This window comes from Zea mays, chromosome 3 (assembly GCF_902167145.1).
Source record: "Zea mays cultivar B73 chromosome 3, Zm-B73-REFERENCE-NAM-5.0, whole genome shotgun sequence".
NCBI lineage: Eukaryota > Viridiplantae > Streptophyta > Magnoliopsida > Poales > Poaceae > Zea > Zea mays.
This window is the reverse complement of record NC_050098.1, coordinates 53,026,122-53,052,328: the sequence shown is the minus strand read 5'-3', so window position 1 is coordinate 53,052,328 and position 26,207 is coordinate 53,026,122.

Here is a 26,207-nt window from a genome sequence, read left to right as displayed (position 1 = left end):
GTCGGATCACCCATCGCCCTTGCTGCTGCTGAGGTCCCCTGTTCTGAGTGTCAGACACAATCCTGAAGCGCTGTGGCTGAGCTGAGGGTCCTGCCACAGCGCTCTTCCTCTTCTTTTCTGCCTAATGAGGTGTGATACAGTCCTCCTGGGAGATGGCCATGTTGACCAACTCATTATAGCTGTTGGCCCTGACGGTGCTGAGACGGTCACGGAGCTTAGTGCTGAGCCCCCTCCTGAACCTGTCTCTCTTCTTCTCGTCCGTATCTGCATGATATCCAGCATACTGGCACAGGTCATTAAAAGCCTGAGCATACTGCAATACTGTTCTATTGCCCTGAGTGAGTGCCAGAAACTCGTTGAGCTTTCGGTCCATAATCCCGGCTGGTATGTGGTGTCCCCTGAAAGCTGCCTTGAACTCTCTCCATTCCACCTCTCGGTCCTCAGGCTGCATAGCAAGAAAATGGTCCCACCAAGTCCTTGCGGGTCCGCGAAGCTGCTGGGTGGCGAACCTGACTTTAGTGACCTCTGAACAAGCTCCATGGAGTAGCGGGAATTTGGATTCCACTACTCTCAACCACACATCTGCATCAAGTGGGTCCTCTGCCCTGGTGAACAATGGAGGCTGGGTACTGAGGAACTCCTGGTAGGTAGCTGCCACGGGGTGACGCTGATGATCTCCACCACCATAGTGCTGAGGTGGTGGCTGACGCTGAGCTAGCTGCCTCAAGATCTCATTCTGCTGAGCCATTAGCTCCTGCAGAGTGGGAGGCGGTGGCGGCGGTGGAGGAACGCGCTCATTCTGGCCACGACGCTGTCTCCCGGCCATCTGAAAAATCACATATATACTTAATACCATATCTTCAAGTTTAAGGTTTAATCACGGTGAAGGAGTCAAAGGTGAATTGATAGATTCCGACATAAACAAAAAAGGATTTCAAAAGGCATAACTTTCCTTCCCAACTTAAAAACTAACAACATCCATCAACCATGCTTCCAAAAGAGTTCATCACGATTACATCAATGGTCCCAAAAAGACTCAACTCCACCTAGCCTAGTACCCCAAGGGTGCAAAAGCTAAGCTAGCTGTGAGGAGTCCTACCATCACCGACTTCTAACTCTATCCCTGATACCTAGTGAGCGAACGAGGCAACACTCAACTCGGGGGAAGGTGGTCTCCCTGAGCCAGCAGTGTCCAAGCTAGAGGCAGGCTCCTCTCCTCCCTCGATGTCGACGTCCTCGTTGGCCTCCATATCCTGGATCTCCTGGTGATGCATATCCAGGTGCTCATTAGCCTCGGCAAGCTGCTGCTGGGTATTAATGAGCTGATCCTCGAGAACCTCGATGGTGTTCTCCCTGGTACCCACTAATTCCTCTAGCTCTTGGATCTCATTGGATAGCTGCTCCACCTGCAAGTCCTTTTCCACCATCGCAGTGGACAAATCAACCACAAGCTCTTCTCTGTTGTCCAAGGTGATCTTTGTTGCCTCCAATAGTGCCATCAGATGAGACATTGCCTCACCACGCATCACTTGCAACCGGTACATGGCATTCATGCACCGTACTGTCAAGTGAGCAGTCTGACCTGGGTAGATAGCCCAGATATCCTTGGCATGCTCCACCCGATCCTTCCACATTGGGTCGTCTTCCCTTTCCGCGGGGAACAAGCCAATGGGGTGGGTAGACAGCTCCAAGGGGTGGAATCCACAGAACGTGGTCAACCCGTGCAGAGCAATCGCCTCGATCGTGTCCTCAGCCCGGTATCCAAAGGACTCAGAGTCCAGTGAACGCCAGCCTGGCTGTAGGGGATGAGGCTCCAGGGTCATCCTCACCCTACAGCGGGGCACTCGATGCTTCTCGAACTGCTGCACCACGTACTGAGGAGGTGTCGTGTATCCGGCCCCCTGAAGTACCTCCCACAAAATGCGGGGAAAGCCCTCTCGTGCAAGCCCGTCAGTGTGGGACAGTGCATTCCCGTCGTCTGAGGATCCGTGGGAAGTCATCTGTGTACGGTTAAGCGTAAGTAAAAGAAAAGAATTATAAAAAGAACAAGAAAAAAATAAGACTTAGCTTCTCTCTAATTAAAACAAAATGATACTAGGAAACTTAGTTGGTCATAATTTAAGTCCTTACTAAATTTTCCATTTGTTTAATTTAAGAATGCATGCATGCTCATCCTGAACGACCTCACAGCAATGTAAAGGGAATAGGGAAGAACTCCCATCCCTTAAAGTGGCCTGTAGGGCCTAATCACTTAGCCACCTAGCTACCCTTCTATCATCCTAAGGCTTCACATCCTAGGTCTATCCTGCTCGTCCTACGATCTATCCAACATTGTTTCTATCAAGTTTTACTTCGGAAAAGGATGATATTTATATTTTATTGATTCCTCTATGGTGGTACAAGCTCCGATACCAGCTTTGGCGGAACTGCCCGAATTATTCCGACTTAAGTGCCCAAGTCCCACCTTAGAGGCTAGACCACACTTAAATGAGAATAACCCGTCAATCCCTTGGATCTAGTCCGGCAAGGCCACTGACAGGATCAAGTACCACAATCTCACTCGATGGTGAGTCACAGAGCAAATACAATAAAACGTAAAACCATACATTAAGGAGTATTAAATTATTACATCACCATCGGAGTTTTGCAAAAGTAGTCATCATTGTTCGAAATGCAGCGGAATAAAACTGCCTGTCCCATCACTCCTCATGCTCCTCCTCAGCCGAGGTAGGGTCCCACTCGACAGTCCAACCCGGTGGCAAGATGGACGGCCAAGTCACTCCAGCAACCATGTCCTCCAGAGAACCTGTAAAATTATGCCACAAGCAAGGCTGAGTATACTAATACTCAGCTAGACTTACCCGGTGTGAGGAGTCTACTCCTCTACCTCTAGACATGCAGCTGTTTGGCTGTGGGGTTTGGTTGCCAAAAGCACTAGCTGAGTTTCTAAATCAAATTTTTAACTTTGTCAAATTAAGTGTGACTCTCTTAAGGCTAAAGATGTACTATCTACTCATACATAGTAGCAAACATTTTTAGCAATCAACATCTTGTATCATCTCATCACAATTCCACTTGTTACTCAATGTAGCACCATGGATCAAGCAGTCTCATTAGCTGCGAGAAGCAGACGATTCGAATTGAGTTTTTATCCTTGCAAGGTAAACCTAAACACACGACATGCCGGGGCACTCCGTCCCCACACACATCAACCGTCCCCATCGATTCCCCGTCAGCAGAGAGGGGCTCACCGCCTTGGCGTACAATGCCTCACTGACCCCGACTGCCGTCGTGCAGTGACCGCACTTGTACCCACCATAACCGGAATGGGAGACCTCGTCTCAGGTCGCGTGAGGAGGGCAATCTGCTGCCAGGTTCAATCAGGTACTAGGCTTACCGATTTACCATATTTCTCGGTATATGTTTAGCACGTTCAAACGCTTGACTCACGGTACCACACCTTAATCCTTATTCAAATTTTTATCCCGTGGACAACCAATCCCCTTGGATTGTTGTCCACAACCAGCATCATTATGAGAAGAAAGTGGATACAACCAATTTCCTGACCTCGCGCGAGTGCTAGAAAAATCACTCGACTTCTACCGAGATCCTAATTAATAAAGCAGCTACTCGACCTAGCATACTAGTATTCATCTCAACAGGATTCCTGAGATCATGCAACTAGGGTTTCACACAACTCCTACACTTAAGTGCACACTCAATCCTACAATCAATAAGTGTAGTAAAATAGCATAAATAACAGGTTATGCATAAACCGGGGCTTGCCTTCCAAGGCTGTGGCAGGCAGATCCTCTGGTGCAGGCTCTGGTGCTGGATCCGGGGCTACCTCCTGAGCAGCTCCTTGCTCCGGCACGAGGACGTACTCTCCGTCAGCAAGGTTACAGTCTATCGAAATGTAATGAACATGTATGTCATGATTATGCAGGATTTAATAACATTATGCTAAAGGAAGAAAAACTAAGTTAATGAGTAACTTAGGGTTTCTTGTTCATACGGGGCTTTTAGTGGTTTATGCTTATCACTCTTGGTTAGGGATAGGCATAGTGGGTTGGTATTTCCTTAATATAATTTTGTGGACAATTTACAAAGGGTTTTAGGATGACACTAATTTCTATTATTCATTTTTCCTTTCTTTATTTTCTATTTATAGTTTCTAGTGTAGGTTTGAATTATAACAGTGGTTTAACTTTTTTTCCAAAAAATCTGTAAAAATTATAGTGGGTTGCCCTTGGTCAATATAGCCTGTTCTAGGATTTTGAGGTTCAAATTAAAAAGGCTATGCTCTAGACAAAAAATAACAAAAGTTGTGTAAATGGGCCACTTTGCACTACAACTCTTGATTAGGGGTGGGTTCTGTCCTAAGGGTTATTTTTGTTGGCATCTAACAGTAATAATAAGCTTCTGTGCCAAAAATCACAGAAGGCTAAGGAATGGTTATTTAGTTATGGTTTTCTAAAGTTTAATGCCAAAAAGGCACTTTCTACTACATTGTCATTTGAAAAATGTCAAACAGCAGATTTCATATTTTTCCTAAGTTCTTAATAACAAAACATTAACTATCCCAAGGGTTGGGGTGTTTTCACCTTGGGGTTATTTTTGTAGGGTTTTTTCTAAGTTTTCCTTGTTTTCTTAAAATAAAAGATATCCTACTTATTTTATACTAAACCAGGGTATAATAGATTTTTCTAGTGAACTCCATTGAATAAGTACTCTAACAAAAATAGGGGTGTCCCCTGGTTCCTTATTTAAATCACCTTTTTTATTTTTCTTAACCTTAAGCATATTGTGAAATAAATGGCAAAAACTAACTTAATGGGGTGGACAGAGAGGTTTAGCATTTTTAAACAGGTCAGTAGGTGGACATAAACTTCTCCAAATTTTCCTAACCTTAGTCAAATAGTGCAACTATTTTTATTCCTATTATTTAGCTTTTGGCCAAAACAATAATTAAATCAGAACCCTAAAGTTTTCTGTAGTACATAGGGGTTTTATATTTTTCCTAAGTAGTTTATATTATTTAAGATCTGACAAAATTGGTTTGACTAAATTTGGATGAATAAAACAGAAGTTATGAATTATTCAAGTTCTGTTCAAATTTTAAATCAGATTTAATAAAGGTTTCCTGGAAAAACAGTTTACACCGAGGACCCTGGGTTTAATCCAAATCAACCCACTCAAATCTACCCCTGTGCTACTATTCCCCTGAGTCACTGACAGTTCAAAAATCCCCCTAACCTTTCCTTCTTCTTCCCCGAGGTCCTTCCCCTAATGTAAACAGTACCCGCGGGAAAGAAAAGGGCGACGCGGCTTACCGACGGCGAGAGAGGTCCGGCGAGGGGCGGGGTTGGCTCGGGGAGGCTCTGGCGGTCACAACGGTGTACGGCTTGACGGCGGGGGTGGCCAGAATCGCTCGGTTCACGTGCGCAGGCGGGTGTCCACGTTGGCGGCGGGTGTGCCGGCCAATTCACGGCGATCTAGTTCAATCCAATGGCCCGGTGAGCTTCACGGGGTGATGTAGAGGCTATTTGTGCATTGAATCAAAAAATGGCGCAGTGGCTTACCCGGTCTACGCTTGCCAGCAGTCGGAGGGAGTCCGGCGACCGTGAACTGGCCTCTCCGGCGAAGCAGACTTCGATTCCTCGCTCGGGAAGCTTCACCGAGGTGTGCTCAGTCCTCTCCGAGGGTCGGACGAGGTTGGGAAGGGCTTGGTTGGCCGGTCTACGGTGGCAGGGGTTCGGGTGGCCGCGGACACGCCGTGCACGGGCAAACGCCGGTGAGTTTGAGCTCCGGTGAGGTTAAGCGCGTGCGGAGGGGTATGGTCGACGCCTGAGTGGGCTTTATAGGCGCGGGCGCACACGGGGGACACTGGCGCAGCTCGGCGCGGCGCGGGGTCGGGCGCGGGCGTGCTCTGGCGTGCTCAGAGCGTGTCGAACACGTGGAGGTTTTCTTCTGCCTGTGTTCCACAGCTCGCCCAAGTCGCAAGCGTGCGAATCTTGGCAAAAATCCGGCGCGAGTCTTTTCCTGGCACCTAGGGCTGTCTCTCATCCGTGAGTCGCCATGGCAGATATGCCCTAGGTAGGGAGATCTTTGGACGCTAAATCAGGTATGTCTCCCTGCCCACCTCGCGACAAAAAACGATGCCAAGGCATGTCAAACGTCAAGGGCTCGGTGTCAACTTTTTCCAGGGGGTGCCCTTGGTGGTATGCCACATTTTTGGTATAGAACTTAGGTGGTTTTGGTGCCATCTTCAAGGTGAACACGGTGGATCTTTAGATTAGGTATAGATTTTGACTTAGAGAGAATTAGAGAGCTCTAGCTCTTTCTCTACTTAGGGAATGGATTTGGGGTTTCTTAAGGGGGCTTTTAGCAATGTTTCCTCTCTATAATTGTAGGTTAATAAGTTACTTAACTTTGTGCCAAAGGTTTGGTCATGACTTGCACCTTTGCTTAAATTCTCCCCTTTAACCAAGGTGCTTAAGAGATAGGGTTCAAGAGAGGTCTAGGGTTTACTTCCCCCTTGTCCAAGGTGATAATTGCTCCTTAAGTTTTTTCCACATGTGATCATAGTCCTTAGTGCATAGATGTGCCCGCTTGGTAACACCTGAGGTGTTACAATTGTATTATTATGGGTTATTCATGATTTATTTGGAAAATGACTCAATATCATATTATATTTATTTACCCTACTTAAAATGATGGCTGGGGTGTTCATTATTTTTGCAGTGGGGTTTTGGTGGTTACAAGTCCACTGAATTTTTATTATCAATTTTGGGTCTGGTTTTGTAATTCTAATAATTGATTTCTAGTTGGAATAATGCTAAATAACACATTTCACTTTAAAACTGATCTGGACTAGAGGTCCCTTTTATTTTTCCTAGGTTCTCTGTTACTTAAGCAAACTAGGAAAAATAATTTCATCCACTGGTCATTAAGTTCTAAGGCCTTTCTGATTTTCCTAAGGTTTGAGCAGAAATGGCTTTTAATGGATATCTACACTAATTTTTTCAATACGGGGGTTCTTACTATTTTTAAACAGTGCTTAAATGAGGCTTGAACCTCTACAAATTTTCTTAGGTTCAGCACAGAAGCAAAACTAATTTTCCTTAATTAAACAAGGTTTGGTCAATTTCTGTTTTTAATTTTAAACTCTAAAAATTAGAACAGAAAGCATAGGGTTCATTATTTTTAAATGATAGCTCATATTATTCAGGGTCTAGCAAAATTAGTTTGACAACTTTTGCTTAAGAATTCATCAAGTTATGAATTTTCTAAGTTCTCTATTTATTAAAAAGATTAAACATGATTGATTAAATGTAAAACTACTTTGCAACGGGGTCCCTGGCGGGTGTTTTAAGTTTTCCTCACAGATTAGTCCCTAGGCTACTATTCAAATGAGTCACTGACATTGCAGAAAACCCCCTGGGTTCTTCTAATCCTAACCTGAGGTTCTTTCCCCAATTAAACAGTACCCGCGGCGGAAGAAAGGGCGGAGGGGCTTACCGGCGGCGAGATTGCTCCGGTGAGGTGGCCGAGGGTGTAGAGGAGGTCCTGACGGTCACGACGATGTGCGGGTCGCCGTCGGGGATGGTTGGAGTTGGCCGGTCCGCGTGCGCAGGCGGGGGAGCTCGTCGGCGGCGAGGAGTCCGGCCTATCCAGGGCGAAATTGACCAATCAAATGGGTCAAAGAGCTTCACCAGGGATCAAGGAAGGTGTGCGCGCGAGGAATTGAAGAATGGCTCACCGGTGTGCCCAGTCTACGCGTGCAGGCGGGCGACCGAAGTCCGGCGAGGGTGATCTTCGCCTTCCGGTGAAGTTCTGCCGGGTCCGAGGGCTTGGAAAGCTTCACGGGCCACTAGCGGAGCTAACCGAAGCGCTGGCGCGACTTGGGGGTGACTGGAGTGGGCTGGCCACGATGGCCGAAGCTCTGGCGGCAATGGCGGGTGGAAAAGAGCTCGCCGAAGCTAAAGAGGGGTGGCTGGCCGGTGATGGTGAGCGCGGGGTGAAGTGAGGCGCACCCGGGGAGGCTTTATAGGCGCGGGCGGGCACGGCCGAGGGCAAGGGCGCGCGGCGGACTTGACTGAACGCCGGGGCGAGCGCGCGCGCGGGTTGGGCGAGCGCCGGCGTGCCGACCAGGGTCGAACACGTGTGCCCGTGCGTTCTGCCCAAGTTCTGGCGCGTGTGGTCACTCATCCGAGCCTGCTCTCGCCTTGGTCAGTGCACAAAACCTTTTCTCCTCCCTACAAGCTACCGATCTTGTGTGGGGGTCATAGGATTTTGCCTACTGGTTGCAGAGATTTTGAGCCCGGAAATCCGGTCTGTCTCCCTGCTCAAACCCGAGGCAAATCCAGGGTTTTGTCGTGTCTAGGGTTCGTGTCCCAATGCCATCTTCTGGCCTGCGACAAAGGGGTTAGTTAGTCACATTTTTGTTAATGGGGCCATTAGGATTTGAGTTAGGGATCAAGGTGAACACGCTTGATCTTTGGCTCAAGGTCTGAAATTCAGAATTCTGAAATTCAGAATTTCCTATTGAGTCCCCACATGAGAAGCTTGCTTGGGGTTTTATTTGAATTATTTTGGCCAAGCTTCCTCAATATTTATTGTTGCTTATTAAATATACTTCAATGTTTATAATTGGCCCAAGCCATGATTCTAAATTTTTCACACTCTTTTCCCCATTTTCTTGAATTTTGTTCATAGGGCTCAATTAGGGTTTTTGTTGGGGTTGCACATTTTTGCCTTTTTGAAAAACCCATTTGTTTTGATCATGATACTTTTAAGTATAGGCTTGGTGGATCCTTTATTCTTAAGTCAATTTGATGTTCATACTTAAATTTGGTTCACATAAGATGATGGTTCATGGGTTAGCACTTTGAGAGAAACCCTAGGTGACACTGGGGTGTCACACATAGTATCTCTGAAGCTCGTCTGCGTTCCAAGATCTTGGAATGTCATTCCCGTCCATGTCTTTTAACCTGTATAACCCTAGTCTTGACAAGATACTGCCAAGAAGGGACCTTCCCATTGAGTTCCAGCTTCCCCACTGTGCCTGGGTTGGCTACTCTTCGAAGCACCAAATGTCCTAGCTTAATATTTTTTAGTCTTATTTTCATGTCTCGCCACTTTACTATTTCGGCCTGATATTTATTGATGTGGTCTATTGCCTGAAGTCTGACCCCTTCTATAGTGTTATTTGTTATTTTGCAAGCATCTTCGTCCTCTACCGGAGCTAGAGTCCTTATTGATCCTGTTCTTGCTTCTTCCGGTGTTATTGCTTCGTCTCCAAATAAAAACTTAAACGGAGATAACCCTGTTGACCTTGAGACAATAGTGTTATGATTCCACATTACTTTTACCAACTCGTCTAGCCACTTTCCTTTTGGCAGATTAAAAATTGATTTCATTATTTCTGCGATAATAATTTTGTTGGCTCGCTCTACCAAACCATTGGACTCTGGTTGTCTCACAGATGCAAAGTGTATCTTAGTGCTAATTTGATCACAAAAAGTTTTAAACGTTTCAACATCAAATTGTGTTCCATTGTCGACTTTAATGGCCTTCGGCACACCAAAACGACAAACGATGTTCTGCTAGAAGAACTTTTGAACTATGACCGAAGTGATCGTAGCTAGAGGATTAGCTTTGATCCATTTTGAAAAATAATCCACTGCTACTACAACATATCTCAGATTCCCTTGTGCTGGTGGAAGTGGACCTAGTAAGTCTAAGCCCCACCTTTGCAGTGGCCAAGTGGGCTGAATCAGCTGAGTTAGAGATGAAGGTTGCTTTTGATCTCTAGCGCACTTCTGATAGTTTTCACATTTTTGAACTAGATCTACTGCATCCAAAGCTGCCTTCGGCCAATAAAATCCTTGTCTAAAAACCTTTCCAAGGAGAGGCCTGGATCTGATGTGAGCTCCGCATATCCCTACATGTATCTCTTTCATTAGCTCTTGACCTTCGGCTCTAGACAGGCATTTCAACAGTGGAGAACAAACTCCTTGTTTGAACAATTCCCCTTCTATGATCATATATGGTCTTGTCTTGGCTTGCATCCCCATTGCCTTGAAGGAAAGATACAATTTCAGTTCTCCAATCTTTGCTGTGCATAGGTGAAATTGTAAGCACCGCTCACTCCATGAGCTCGACCGAAGGTGCTTTGAGAGTTGAACACTTCTGAGGGGAGTGGGAGCCCCTGTCCCGCTGATTTAGCTAGTAAATCTGCCTGCTCGTTTTCTCCTCTTGGGATGTTTTTCACTAAAAAAGCTTCGAAGTAGGCTTCCATCCTTCGGACTGTGTCAAGATACTTCTCGAGCTTCGGGTCTCTTGCTTTGTTGTTTTTACCAACATGCCCTGTGATGACCTGTGAATCAGATTTGAGAACTGCCCTTCTTATCCCCATTGCCCTGAGCTTTCGAAGCCGCAAAAGAAGGGCTTCGTATTTTGCAATGTTGTTTGTGCAGTTGAACTCCAATTTGGTCGCATAGCAGGTTTTGAGTTTGGATGGTGAGATTAGAATAGCAGTTGCACCTGCGTCGAAGGATCACCATGATCCATCACAGAACACTGTCCAAGCTTCGGTGTCTATTAGGCAATCTTCTTCATGAGCCCCTGACGTCTAATCAGCAATGAAGTCTGCTAATGCTTGGGATTGGATCAAGGATCTATGAACAAAATCAATGGTGAATTCATTCAGTTCTGCAGCCCATTTTCCAACTCTTCCTTTAGCTTCTATGTTTCTTATGATGTCCTTGAGAGGTTGGGACGAAGGTACTATAATGTGGTATTACTGGAAATAATGCCGAAGCTTTCTGGAGGCCATCCACACAACATATAGTACCTTCTCCAGCTCTGTGTAATTTCTTTTCGATGGACTTAGTGTCACGGAACCTCCCAAGGTATTAGGCCCACCTATAGATGTCCATGTCCTAAGGACCTCAAACAGTCATGCAGGTGCACACAATCACTCGGCAGGTTCGATTATCTCTATCTTCATCATTTCGCCCAAGAGCGCTTCACCCATCACGCAGACATTACACACATAATCGGAGTAAAGAATAAGCGAAAGGATTACAATAACATAATTTACAATCATATAAAATATAGAGAGAGTATTTATTACAAAATGGGTGTTCGAGTGCAGCACTTAATATTACATAACTAGGAGGCAAACATCCCCCCGCTAACAAGTTTACTGATTTTCCTCCTGCTTTGGCACCACATTCGAGCAGAAACAGCAAAACTCGGCTGTTTCATCGCCTACAACAACATGGGTTCGAAAACCCTGAGTACGGAGTGTACTTTTGCAAGTCTTACCAGACAAAGAAAAAAGACTTCTCAAGGATATGCTGGCTTGTGGGATTCGAGGTAAAGTTGATCAAGAATCAAAGACTCTATTTGCAGAAAAGCTTACTTGAAAGTCGCCTAGAGGTGGGGTGAATAGACGAAACCTGAAATTTATAACTTTAAACACACACTACAAGCCGGGGTTAGCGTTAGAGTTAAATTCAAGTCCGAAAGAGAGGAAAACAAATCGAACAAAAATCAAGGCGAGTGAACACGGTGATTTGTTTTACCGAGGTTCCGTTCCAAAGAACCTAGTCCCCGTTGAAGAGGTCACAAAGACCGGGTCTATTTCAACCCTTTCCCTCTCTCAAACGGTCACTTAGACAGAGTGAGCCTTCTTCCTTAATCTCACGGGTCACTAAGACCCCGCAAGGACCACCACACACTTGGTGTCTCTTGCTTCGCTTACAAAGCACTTGAGAATAAGAATGGAAAAAGAAAAAGGCCAAGCCAAGCAACAAGAGCAACAAAGAACACAAATACACCCTCTCTCAAGTCCCTAATGGAATTGAGTTGATCTGGAGGCTTAGAGAGGATTCAATCTATTTGATGTGTCTTGGAGTGGAGTCTTTTGCTCTTGTATTGAATGAGATGTTTGGAATGCTTGGATGGTTATGAATGAGGTGGTTGGGGGGTATTTATAGCCCTCAACCACTTCCATAGCCGTTGGGGAGGCTGCTGGCGATGGGCGCACCGGACAGTTCGGTGCGCCACCGGACAAGCATTGTTCCTTGTCCGTTGGAGCTTTGTCCTCTTGTGGCACCAGACAGTCCGGTGCCCCTCTAACTTGCTGCTCTGACTTCTGCGCTGCACTATTGATCTATCAGAGTCGACCGTTGCATGCAGGTAGTCGTTGCTCCGCTGGCTCATCGAACAGTCCAGTGAATTATAGCGGAGCACACCTCTGTTTTCTCGAGAGTGGCTGGTTGACACCTGTACGGTCCTGGTGCACCGGACACTGTCCGGTGGCACACCGGACAGTCCAGTTCGCCATTCTTCAGCACACTTAAGTCCTTTTGCTCCTTTAAAATTGTGTCCCTAACTTGATTCTTTTATTGGTTTGTGTTGAACCTTATGCACATGTAATACATGAATTCTAGACAAACTAGTTAGTCCATGTGTTTGTGTTGACTATCAACCACCAAAATTAGTTATAGGAAATGGTTAACCCAATTTCACTTTCAATCTCCCCCTTTTTGGTGATTGATGCCAACACAAACCAAAGCAAGTATAAAGTGCAGAAATGTAACTTAGTTTGCATTTAGAATGTGCATAGGTTACTTGGAGTTAAACCATTTGAAAATCTCACTAAATATGAATGGATTGCCTTTTCTTTTATTTAACATTTTGGACCACATTTGCACCACTTGTTTTGTTTTTGCAAATCTTTTTGGAAAATCTTTTCAAAATCTATTTGCAAATAGTCAAAGGTATATGAATGAGATTGCAAGAAGCATTTGCAAGATTTGAAATTTCTCCCCCTGTTTCAAATGATTTTCCTTTGACTAAATAAAACTCCCCCTGAATGAAATTCTCCTCTTAGCTTTCAAGAGGGTTTTGAGATAGATATCAATTTGAATTTTTACTTTCACAAGTCAAGTGAAACATAGATACCAATTGATATCAGATATTAATTTGAGAATATATCAATTGAAATAAATACCAATTGAAAATACCAATTAAAACTTCATTTCGAAAATTTTGAAATGGTGGTGGTGCGGTCCTTTTGCTTTGGGCTTAATACTCTCTCCCCCTTTGGTATTAATCGCCAAAAACGGAGACTTTGAGAGCCCTATAGAATTTTCTCCCCGATTGGTAAAAGAAATATGAGTGAAAGATTATACCAATTGAGAGTTTGTGGGAGTAACGACAAAGGGTAAATGATACCGTCTGAGTGTTGAGTGGAAGCCTTGTTCTTTGCCGAAGACTCCATTTCCCTTTCAATCTATGACAATATGACTTAGTATAGAAATATACTTGAAAACACATTAGTCATAGCCTTGGCATAAGAAATATGCATTTGCACCAAATGAAAGAGACATGATCAAAGGTATATAAATGAGCTATGTGTGCAATGTTTCAATCAAAGTTCCGAGAATCAAGTATATTTAGCTCATTCCTAAATTTGCTAAAAGTTTTCTTATCTAGTAGCTTGGTAAAGATATCGGCTAATTGTTTTTGGGTGTTAACATAAGCAAATTCGATATCTCCCTTTTGTTGGTGATCCCTCAGAAAGTGATACCAAATGTTTATGTGCTTAGTGCGGCTGTGTTCAACGGGATTATTTGCCATGCAGATTGCACTCTCATTATCACATAGGAGAGTGACTTTGCTCAATTTGTAGCCATAGTCCCTAAGGGTTTGCCTCATCCAAAGTAATTGCGCACAACAATGTCCTGCGACAATATACTCGGCTTCGGCGGTGGAAAGAGCTACGAAGTTTTGTTTCTTTGAAGCCCAAGACACCAGGGATCTCCCCAGAAACTGACAAGTCCTTGATGTGCTCTTCCTATCAATTTTACACCCTACCCAATCGGCATCGGAATATCCTATTAAATCAAAAGTGGATCCCTTGGGGTACCAAAGCCCAAACTTAGGAGTGTAAACTAAATATCTCATGATTCTTTTCACGGCCCTAAGGTGAACTTCATTAGGATTTGCCTAAAATCTTGCACACATGCATATAGAAAGCATAATATCCAGTCGAGATGCACATATGTAGAGTAAAGATCCTATCATCGACCAGTATACCTTTTGATCTACGGATTTACCTCCCGTGTCGAGGTCGAGATGCCCATTAGTTCCCATGGGTGTTTTGATGGGTTTGCCATCCTTCATTTTAAACTTCTTAAGTTTGTCTTGAATGTACTTTGTTTGGCTGATGAAGGTGCCATCTTGGAGTTTCTTGATTTGAAATCCAAGGAAATACTTCAACTCCCCCATCATAGACATCTCGAATTTTTGTATCATGATCCTACTAAACTCTTCACAAGTTGATTGGTTAGTAGACCCAAATATAATATCATCAAAATAAATTTGGCATACAAACAAGTCTTTTGCAACAGTTTTAGTAAAGAGAGTAGGATCGACTTTTCTGACTTTGAATCCATTAGTGATAAGGAAGTCTCGCATGCATTCATACCATGCTCTTGGGGCTTGCTTGAGCCCATAAAGCGCCTTTGAGAGTTTATAAACATGGTTAGGGTACTCACTATCTTCAAAGCCGGAAGGTTGCTCAACATAGACCTCTTCCTTGATAGGTCCATTGAGGAAGGCACTTTTCACGTCCATTTGATAGAGCTTAAAGCCATGGTAAGTAGCATAGGCAAGTAATATACGAATTGACTCAAGCCTAGCTACGGGTGCATAAGTTTCATCAAAGTCCAAACCTTCGACTTGTGAATAACCTTTGGCTACAAGTCGGGCTTTGTTTCTTGTCACCACACCATGCTCATCTTGCTTGTTGCGGAATACCCACTTGGTACCTACAACATTTTGGTTAGGACGTGGAACTAAATGCCATACTGCATTCCTCGTGATGTTGTTGAGCTCCTCTTGCATAGCCAACACCCAATCCGGATCTCTTAGTGCATCCTCTACCCTGTATGGCTCAATAGAGGAAACAAAAGAGTAATGTTCACAGAAATGAGCAACTCAAGATCTAGTGGTTACCCCCTTATGGATGTCACCAAGGATGGAGTTGACGGGGTGATCTCTTTGAATTGCTTCGTGGACTCTTGGGTGTGGCGGTCTTTGACCCTGAATTTCTTGATCATCTTCCTTGTCTTCATTATCTTCATCTCCCCCTTGATCATTGTCCTCCTCTTGAGGTGGCTTATCCTCTTGATCTTCATTTTCATCATCTTGAGCCTGATCCTCATCTTGAGTGGAGATGCTTGCATGGAAGATGACGGTTGATCTTGTGTTTGTGGAGGCTCTTCGGATTCCTTAGGACACACATCTCCAATTGACTTGTTCCTTACTGCGATGCATGGATCCTCTTCATTATCTAATTCATCAAGATCAACTTGCTCCACTTGGGAGCCATTAGTCTCATCAAACACAATGTCACAAGAAACTTCAACTAATCTAGTGGACTCGTTGAAGACTCTATATGCCCTTGTGTTTGAGTCAAAACCAAGTAAAAAGCCTTCTACAACATTAGGAGCAAATTTAGATTTTCTACCTCTCTTAATAAGAATAAAGCATTTACTCCCAAAGACTCTAAAATATGAAACATTGGGCTTTTTACCAGTGAGGAGTTCATATGATGTCTTCTTGAGGATTCGGTGAAGATATAACCGGTTGATGGAGTAGCAGGCGGTGTTAATCGCCTCGGCCCAAAACCGGTCCAGTGCCTTGTACTCATCAAGCATGGTTCTTGCCATATCCAGTAGAGTTCTACTCTTCCTCTCCACTACACCATTTTGTTGAGGTGTGTAGGGAGAAGAGAACTCATGCTTGATCCCCTCTTCCTCAAGAAAACCTTCAATTTGTGAATTCTTGAACTCCGTCCCATTATCGCTTCTTATCTTTTTGATCCTTAATCCAAACTCATTTTGAGCCCATCTTAAGAATCCTTTTAATGTATCTTGGGTTTGTGATTTTTCCTGCAAAAAGAACACCCAAGTGAAGCGAGAAAAATCATCCACAATAACTAGACAGTACTTACTCCCGCCGATGCTTATGTAAGCTATCGAACCGAATAGATCCATGTGGAGTAGCTCGAGCGGTCTATCAGTAGTTATGATGTTCTTGTGTGGATGATGGGCTCCAACCTGCTTTCTTGCTTGGCATGCGCTACGAAACCTGTCTTTCTCAAAATGAACATTTGTTAGTCCTAAAATGTGCTCTCCCTTTAGAAGTTTGTGAAGATTCTTCATTCCAACATGGGCAAGTCGGTGATGCTAGAGCCAACCCATATTGGTCTTAGCAATTAAGCAAGTGTCAAGTTCAGCTTGATTATCATTAAAATCAACTAAATATAGCTGACCCTCTAACACTCCCTTAAATGCTACTGAATCATCACTTCTTCTAAAGACAGTAACACCTATATCTGTAAATAGACAGTTGTAGTCCATTTTACATAATTGAGAAACAGAAAGCAAGTTGTAATCTAAAGAATCTACAAGAAAAACATTGGAAATAGAATGATTAGGTGATATAGCATTTTTTCCCAAACCTTTGACCAAACCTTGATTTTCATCCCCGAATGTGATAGCTCGTTGGGGATCTTCATTTTTCTCATAGGAGGAGAACATTTTTTCTCCCCTGTCATGTGGTTTGTGCACCCGCTATCGATTATCCAACTTGAACCACCGGATGCATAAACCTACAAAACATTTTAGACCTTGTTCTTAGGTACCCAAACGGTTTTGGGTCCTTTTACATTAGAAACTAGCACCTTGGGTACCCAAACACAAGTCTTTGCACTCTTGTGTTTGCCCCCCAACATATTTGGTAACTATTTTGCCTGATTTGTTAGTTAAAACATATGAAGCATCAAAAGTTTTAAAAGAAACATTATGTTCATTTGATGCAGCAGTAATTTTCTTTCTAGGCATTTTAATATGTGTGGTATGCCTAGAGCTAGAAGCCTCATTTTTATACATGAATGCATGGTGAGAAAATTGCGAGGTTTTCTAGCATGAATCTTCCTAATTTTGTGCTCAGGATAGTTAGCAGGATATAAAATGTAGCCCTCATTATCCTGAACCATGAGAGCCTTGCCCTTAATAAAATTAGACAATCTTTTAGGGGCATTAAGCTTGACATTGCTCCCCTGTTGGAAACCAATGCCATCCTTAAAGCTAGGGCTTCTCCCATTATAAAGCATACTATGAGCAAATTAAAATTTTTCATTTTCGAGCTCATGCTCGGCAATTTTAGCAGTTAAATTAGCTATGTGATCATTTTGTTGTTTAATCATGGCAAGGTGATCATCCATAGCTTCTACATTAACATCTCTACATCTAGTACATATAAAAACATGCTCAACAATAGATGTAGATTGTTTGCAAGCATTTAATTCTTCTACCTTAGCATTTAATCTAACATTCTCATCTCTAAGACATGAAATAGAATCATTGCAAACATTCAATTCTTTAATCTTAGAAACTAAACTAGCATTTTCATTTCTAAGACTAGAAATTGAATCATGACAAGTGCTAAGCTCTTTAGTTAAGTTTTCACATTTTTCTACTTTCTGAGCATAAACATTTTTAGTTTAACAATTTTTTTGTTTTCTTTAATGAGAAAGTCCTCTTGGCTATCCAAGAGTTCATCCTTCTCATTAATGGATTCAATTAATTCATTTAATTTTTTCTTTTGGTCCATGCTAAGGTTGGCAAAGAGGGACATTAAATTATCCTCATCATCACTAGAGTTACCCTCATCCCTAGATGTTGTATATTTGGGGGTGGCTCTAGAGTGTACCTTCTTTTTCTTGTCGTCCTTAGCCATAAGACATTTGTGGCCGATGTTGGGGAAGAGGAGGCCCTTGTTGATGGCGATGTTGGCGGCATCCTTGTCGGAGGAGGAGTCGGTGGAACTCTCGTCGGAGTCCCATTCCCTGCATATGTGGGCATCGCCGCCCTTCTTCTTGTAGTACCTATTCTTTTCCTTCTTGTTCCCTTTCTTGTCGTTGTCCCTGTCACTTCCACTAGAAATTGGACATTTTGCTATGAAATGACCGGACTTACCACACCAGTAGCACACCTTCTTGGAGCGGGATTTGTAATCCTTCCCCCTCCTTTGCTTGAGGATTTGGCGGAAGCTCTTGATGATGAGCGCCATTTCGTCATTGTCGAGCTTAGAGGTGTCAATTGGAAGCCTACTTGATGTAGACTCCTCCTTTTCTTCCATCACTTTGAATGCGACGGGTTGCACCTCGGGTGTGGAGGTGACGCCTTGCTCCAAGTTGACAATGTGTTTGGAGTCTTTGATCATAAGTTCAAAGCTCACAAACTTGCCAATCACTTCCTCGGGAGACATCTGTTTATATCTAGGGTCTCCACGGATTAGTTGCACTTGAGTGGGATTACGAAAAACAAGTGATCTAAGAATAACCTTGACCATTTCATGGTCATCCCACTTGGTGCTCCCAAGGTTGCGCACTTGGTTGACCATCGTCTTAAGCCGGTTGTACATGGCTTGCGGCTCTTCTCCTTTGTTGAGGATGAATCGACCGAGTTCTCCCTCGATCGTTTCGCGCTTGGTGATCTTGGTCACCTCGTCCCCTTCGTGCGTGGTTTTGAGGACGTCCCAAATTTCTTTGGCGCTCTTTAACCCTTGCACCTTGTTATACTCCTCTCGACACAAGGAGGTGAGGAGTATAGATGTGGCTTGGGAGTTAAAGTGCCTAATTTGGGCGGCCTCGTCCGAGTCGTAATCCTTGTCCCCCACTTGTGGTACCCGTGCTCCAAATTCAACTATGTCCCATATGCTTTCGTGGAGTGAGGTTAGATGATGCCTCATTTTATCACTCCACATACAATAATCTTCACCATCAAAATATGGTGGTTTGCCTAGGGGAACAAAAAGTAATAGAGCACGCTTTTGAAATACGGGGATAGCGAAGAGGCATCTTACTATACTTCTTGTGCTCATGGCGCTTAGAAGCGACAGATGACTCGGAGCTTGATGTGGAGGGTGCGAAGAGTCGGTCTCGTAGTAGACCACTTTTTTCATCTTCTTCTTCTTGTCACCTTTTCGAAGCGACTTGATGGAGGAAGAGGATTCCTCCTTGTGTTTGTTGCTAGACTCCCTTGAAAGAGTCATCCCTGAGCGTGCGGACTTGTCGCCGGTCATGATCTCCCACTTGGCGTGATCTCCAGACATCACTTTGAGTTGGTTAGACTCTTAATGAAGCACTGACTCTAATACCAATTGAAAGTCTCCTAGAGGGGGGGGGGGGTGAATATGCGAAACCTGAAATTTATAACTTTAAACACACACTACAAGCCGGGGTTAGCGTTAGAGTTAAATTCAAGTCCGAAAGAGAGAGGAAAACAAATCGAACAAGAATCAAGGCGAGTGAACACGATGATTTGTTTTACCGAGGTTCAGTTACAAAGAACCTAGTTTCCGTTAAGGAGGTCACAAAGACCGGGTCTATTTCAACCCTTTCCCTCTCTCAAACGGTCACTTAGACTGAGTGAGCCTTCTTCCTTAATCTCATGGGTCACTAAGACTCCGCAAGGACCACCACACACTTGTTGTCTCTTGCTTCGCTTACAAAGCACTTGAGAATAAGAATGGGAAAAGAAAAAGTCCAAGCCAAGCAACAAAGAACACAAATACACCCTCTCTCAAGTCCCTAATGGAATTGAGTTGATTTGGAGGCTTAGAGAGGATTCAATCTATTTGACGTGGTCTTGGAGTGGAGTCTTTTGCTCTTGTATTGAATGAGATGTTTGGAATGCTTGGATGGTTATGAATGAGGTGGTTGGGGGGTATTTATAGCCCTCAACCACTTCCATAGCCATTGGGGAGGCTGTTGGCGATGGGCGCACCGGACAGTCTGGTGCGCCACTGGACATGCACTGTTCCTTGTCTGGTGCGCCGCCACGTCACCCAACTGTTAGGGTTTGGAGCTCAGTCGACCGTTGGAGCTTTGTCCTCTTGCGGCACCGGACAGTCCAATGCCCCTCTGACTTACTACTCTGACTTCTGCGTAGCACTGTTGATCTGTTAGAGTCGACCGTTGCGCACAGATAGTCGTTGCTCCGTTGGTTCACCGGACAGTCTGGCGGCACACCGGACAGTCTGGTGAATTATAGCGGAGCGCGCCTCCATTTTCCTGAGAGTGGCTGGTTGACACCTGTACGGTCCTAGTGCACCGGACACTGTCTGGTGGCACATCGAACAGTCCGGTGTGCCATTCTTCAACACACTTAAGTCCTTTTGCTCCTTTAAAATTGTGTCCCTAACTTGATTCTTTTATTGGTTTGTGTTGAACCATATGCACCTATAATACATGAATTCTAGACAAACTAGTTAGTCCATGTGTTTGTGTTCACTATCAACCACCAAAATTAGTTATAGGAAATGGTTAACCCAATTTCCCTTTCATTACTAACATTGGATCCTTAAAAAAATCCAGTTTTATTATCAGGTTAAGACATTACCTGTATCTAGAGTTCTTTCTATCCTAGTTCAGACACTTAACCTACACTAGCCATCTTTTATCACCCCTTGAGTTCACTGGATTGCTACATGTAAGTTAGTGACCAAGTCTTCATGTTCGAGAAGTAACGACAATCTGAATCGATTAATACCCAGTTGGGGATCTCCAACCACATGACATATGTAGCACTTAACCCTTGCATATGTCAACTCGCCACCGGGTTTCTCAAGACTAGAACGGGTTCATGCCAACCGAGAGCACAGGTACGCCACCGTCCAGCCTCTTGCCACGGAGGGTACACGCTACTCTCGCTATGTCTCCACTCACATTGCTTAGTGGCCTTTATGGTATTGGTCCGACCGAGGCAAAGCTTACCCATGATGAGGCATGTGGCTAGTTAAAAGGTCCTCAATTTTTCATGTGACAACCTACTAATCTGTCTGTAGCAAAGTTGATCTCCTACAAACTAGCTTTGATTTTGTTATAGCAACCTTAATCAACACATCCATTGGATCTTACTCAAAATTGCTCTCAAAGTTTGTCCCATTTCACTGCCAGTCAAAATTCAGCTTCAGGGTTGATTGACATCCTGACTTTAAGTCCATTTATCTCCCATTTTCATACAACACCAATGCTTAGTCTCTTAATCAAACTTGTACCCTATAGTACCTCTACAAACTTGTTGTAGTGACCTAGGGCAAAATCTTTATGGATTAAGAAATACAAGGCCCCAAACTTGGCCTAAGCACACTGATTTTGTAGAGTTAAGCCACATGGATGCTCTTGAGGCTTTTGCAATTAAGTCCAAATTGTTCCACAGTACTTGAAAATCCTCCAATGCAAAAGTTTTTAGTTTTTGATACTTTACCACTTTGATATATGCATTTTGGTCCAAAAGTGCCTAGAAATCAAAATCACCATATACGGCACAAATTAGGGTTTCCAGGATTCTCTTTAGGGTTTTGAGTACTCTAGGGTTTGTGTGCCACCCAAATTCATCAAACTTAGTCCCTTGTGACAATTTCCAATAACTTTTGAGGTAATACTCAATTTGGCCTCACATTCACCCATATACCCCAAACCCATGGTTAAGTACCCTATTCTAGGGTTAAGAACACTTCAAGTCACCACATCACACTTGTTTTGAAGTTTTTGCCTAGTGGATGCATTCAAGGTGTAAGAAACATAATGACATGTCAATGCATATGATGTCATGCTCAAATTTTAGTTCTGGTAACACCAGGGGTGTTACATCCCCCCCATAAAAGAATCTCGTCCCGAGATTTAAGGTCCTAGGGTAAGTAATGGAAAAGGAAACACATCACCACTTTATTTCCTTATTTATCTTACAGAGCAGGGGGTGGTATGGGGCTTGTTCCAACTTTATAATAAGGTATACAAATCTTACAGGTTACATGAAGCTAAAAACCTAGGAAAATTTTTCTCCAAGAAATCTTGAGTCTCTCAGGTAGCTTCGTGTTCTGTATGTTAGTTCCATTGCACCTTTTAAAACTTGAGAGTCCTTTTTCGAGTGATTCTGTCCTTTTGATCCAGAACTCGAATGGGATGTTCCGAATAAGTCAAGTCTGGTTCCAAAGTAACATCCACCACATCTATGGTTTGATTAGGAATCCGAAGGCATTTCTTTAATTGGGATACATGGAACACTTTATGTACCGTAGACAATGATTCGGGCAGTTGAAGTCTGTACGCCACTGGTCCGCATCGTTCAAGAATAGGAAACGGGCCAATATACCGGGGTGCCAATTTTCCTTTTACCCCAAACCGGTTAACACCCTTCATCGGTGATACTTTCAAGTATACATGATCCTCGACTTGAAAGACCAAAGGTCGACGTCGTTTATCCGCATAGTTTTTCTACCGAGCTTGAGCTTCTTTCAAGTTGTGTCTTATCCGTTGAACTTTTTCCTCCATTTCTTTAACCAAGTCATGCCTGAAAAACCACCATTCTCTAGGTTCTGACCAATTTAAGGGTGTTTGGCATCGTCGCCCGTACAGTGCTTCAAACGGTGCCATCTTAATACTTTCTTGGTAACTATTATTATAATAAACTTCTGCCAATGGCAGATAATCATCCCATTTCTGTGGAAATTCCAGGACACATGCTCGTAGCATATCTTCAAGTATCTGATTTAGCCTCTCAATTTGTCCACTAGTCTGGGGATGATAGGCCGAATTATGGAGTAATTTAGTACCCAAGGATTTGTGCAACTCCTCCCAAAACTTGGATAGAAATTGTGGTCCCCGGTCCGACACTATCGTTTTTGGAATTCCATGTAAACTGAGAATACGAGCCATATATATCTGAGCATAAGTAATGACCAGGTAATATGTTTTGACTGGTAGAAAATGAGCTGTCTTTGTAAGCCAGTCAATTATGACCCAGATAGAGTCAAATCCTTTAGCTGTCCTGGGTAATCCCGCAATGAAATCCATAATAATATCTTCCCATTTCCAGGTTGGGATTGGTAGAGATTGCAATGGTCCAACAACCTTCATATGTATCGCTTTGACCCGTTTGCAAGTGTCACACATTGCCACATAGCCTACGATTTCAATCTTCATTTTAGTCCAGCAATAATGTTGCTTCAAGTCTTGATACATCTTAGTGCTTCCAGGATGAATGGAATATCGACTAAGATGAGCTTCGTCCAAGATTTGTTGGCGGACTTCAACATCTTTTGGCACTACTATGCGATCTTTAAACCACATTACTCCTTGATTATCTTTCCTGAAACAATTTGCCTTGTCGGCTTCCATTTTCTCATGAATATACTTCATACCCTTATCTGTTCTTTGAGCATCAATAATTCTTTGTAGAAGAACTGACTCAAGCTTCAAATTCGTCAAAGTTCCTTGTTGGATTATCCCCAGATTCAACCTTTCCATTTCCTGACATAAAGTGGTGTCAGGTGTTCTTACTGTAAGACAATGACAAAAAATCTTGCGACTTAAAGCATCTGCCACCACATTAGCTTTTCCTAGGTGATAATGAATTTTGAAGTCATAATCTTTGATTAGCTCAAGCCACCTTCTTTGTCTCATGTTTAGTTCTGACTGGGTAAATATATACTTCAAACTTTTGTGATCCGTATACAAATGGCATATCTACCCCAACAGATAATGACGCCAAATCTTAAGGGCATGAACCACTATAGCTAATTCCAAATCATGAGTTGGATAATGTTCTTCATGCCAGCGCAGCTGCCTTGAAACATAGGCTATCACTCGTCCTTCTTGCATCAGGACACATCCAAGTCCACTGCCTGACGCGTCACAATACACATCAAAAGACTTTTCAATTTCCGGTTGAGCCAAAACTGGTGCAGTGGTCAACAACACTTTCAGCTGCTCAAAAGCCTCGTTGCATTTAGACGACCAATCGAACTTAGTATCATTCTTCAATAACCCAGTAACGGGTTTAACAATTTTGGAGAAATCTGGAATGAATCTGCGGTAATAACCAGCCAATCCAAGGAAACTCCGAACTTGATGCACTATAGTAGGTGAATTCCATTCTAGAATATACTTGACTTTGCTAGGATCGACCGCAATCCCTTTGGAAGATAAAACATGTCCAAGGAATTGGATTTCCTCCAACCAGAACGCGCATTTGCTAAATTTGGCATACAACTGATGTTCCCTTAAGCGCGTTAACACAATCCGCATGTGTTTTGCATGCTCCTCCTCATCCTTAGAATAGATCAAAATGTCGTCAATGAAGACCACCACAAACTTGTCTAACTTGGGCATGAATACCGAATTCATCAAGTATGTGAAGTGGACTAGAGAATTTGTTAATCCAAAAGACATGACCAAATATTCAAATAATCCATACCGCGTGGTAAATGCGGTCTTGGGTATATCCTCGGGTCGAATACGGATCTGATGATAGCCCAATCTGAGATCAATTTTAGAAAACACCCGAGCTCCAGTGAGTTGATCGAATAAAATATCGATCCGAGGGAGAGGATACTTGTTCTTGATAGTAACTTCATTGAGGGGTCTATAGTCCACGCACATTCGAAGAGTTTGATCCTTCTTCTTGACGAAGATTGCTGGACATCCCCACAACGATGAACTTGGTCTAATGAACCCTTTCTCCAACAAGTCTTGTAGTTGTGTCTTGAGTTCCGCCAGTTCATTAGGTGGCATACGGTACGACCTTCTGGAAATAGGAGTTGTACGGGCTTCAACTCGATCACAAATTCCACGTCCCTTTCTAGAGGCAATCTGGGCAAGTCTTTGGGAAATACATACGGAAACTCACATACAACTGGAATATCCTGGATTTCTTGTACTATGGCCTCAAAAACTTGTCCAGATGCTTTGACTGGGAGAGCTAAAGGGATGGACAATTGGACTTCTTCATGACCATAACTCAATTTAATGGTCCTTTGCTTCGCATTGATGATGGCTTTATTCTAGGCTAACTAGTTCATGCACAGAATCACATCTATATCTTGTCCCTTTATAACAATCATGCTTGTAGGGAACTCACGTCCGGCCAAGGTTACAGGTACGTGGAAGACTACTTCCTTAGTAAATATCTGACCCCCAGGTGAGTGGATAACAAATCCCTCCCTTGATTCAGTGCTATGTATGCAATGCTTATCCACAAAAGTCTTGCTCATAAAGGTATGCGATGCACCAGTATCGAAAAGGATAACTGCTGGGTGGTTGGCAAAGAGGAACGTACCCATCATCACCGGTTCGCCTTCTGGTGTAGTAGCCACCTGGGTATAATAAACTCACCTAGTTTTCTTTAGATTTTTGCATGCTGGAGGGTTGGCCATGTTTCCCTTTCCTTGATTTGTGTTCCCGGAAGTCTGTTGAAAGTTTGATTTGTTCTGCTTCGGGTAGGGGCAGTCTTTGGTGAAATGTCCAGACTTGCCACAATTGAAGCAACCACTCGAGGAACTGGGAAGGGCAGGGAAACGAGCACTAGGGGCACTTGACTGATTGTTCTAGGCGGGGGCAGGAGTGGGACGAATGAACACAGGTTGTCTGAAGGGTTATGTAGGCAGACGAGGAGAAAAACAATTTGAAATTGAAAGGTTGGATTACCAACCTTGTCCTCTTTTCAGGTCCCTGAGTTGATCTTTCACCCGCATATCCTTTTGACTTTCCTTGTCCCGCATTATTGGCTTCAACTGATAGTGCTGTGTTGACAGCCCTGCTATATGTGAGATCCAGACACGTAGCCATTTTGCGCTTGAGTCTGTCATTTAGTCCCCTCATGAAGCAATTTTTATTTTTCAAGTCTGTGTCCACTTGATCGATGGCGTATGGGTTGAGGTTATTAAATTTGTTGAGATACTGCATCACAAAATCTCCCCCTTGCTTCAGACGTATGAATTCTCCCAGGTTCATCTACAGCACTCCTTCCGGAACATAATGTTCTCTAAATGCCAGTTTGAACTCTTCCCACATGACCTGATGTCCCACAGGTTGAATGGCGGAGAAGTTTGCCCACCAGGTGCTGGCAGGGCCTCACAACTATTGAGCGGCAAATAGGGGCTTCTGTGTCTCAGTGCATCGGATTAGCCCGAACTTTTGTTCCATCACCCGCACCCATTCATCAGCTTCTAGGGGTTCCTCCGCCTTGACAAGGATCGGTGGACGGGTCTTGGAGAACTCTAGATATGTGGTGTCTCGTGGTCCTTGGGGTTGACCTCTTCCTCCGTGTTGCTGA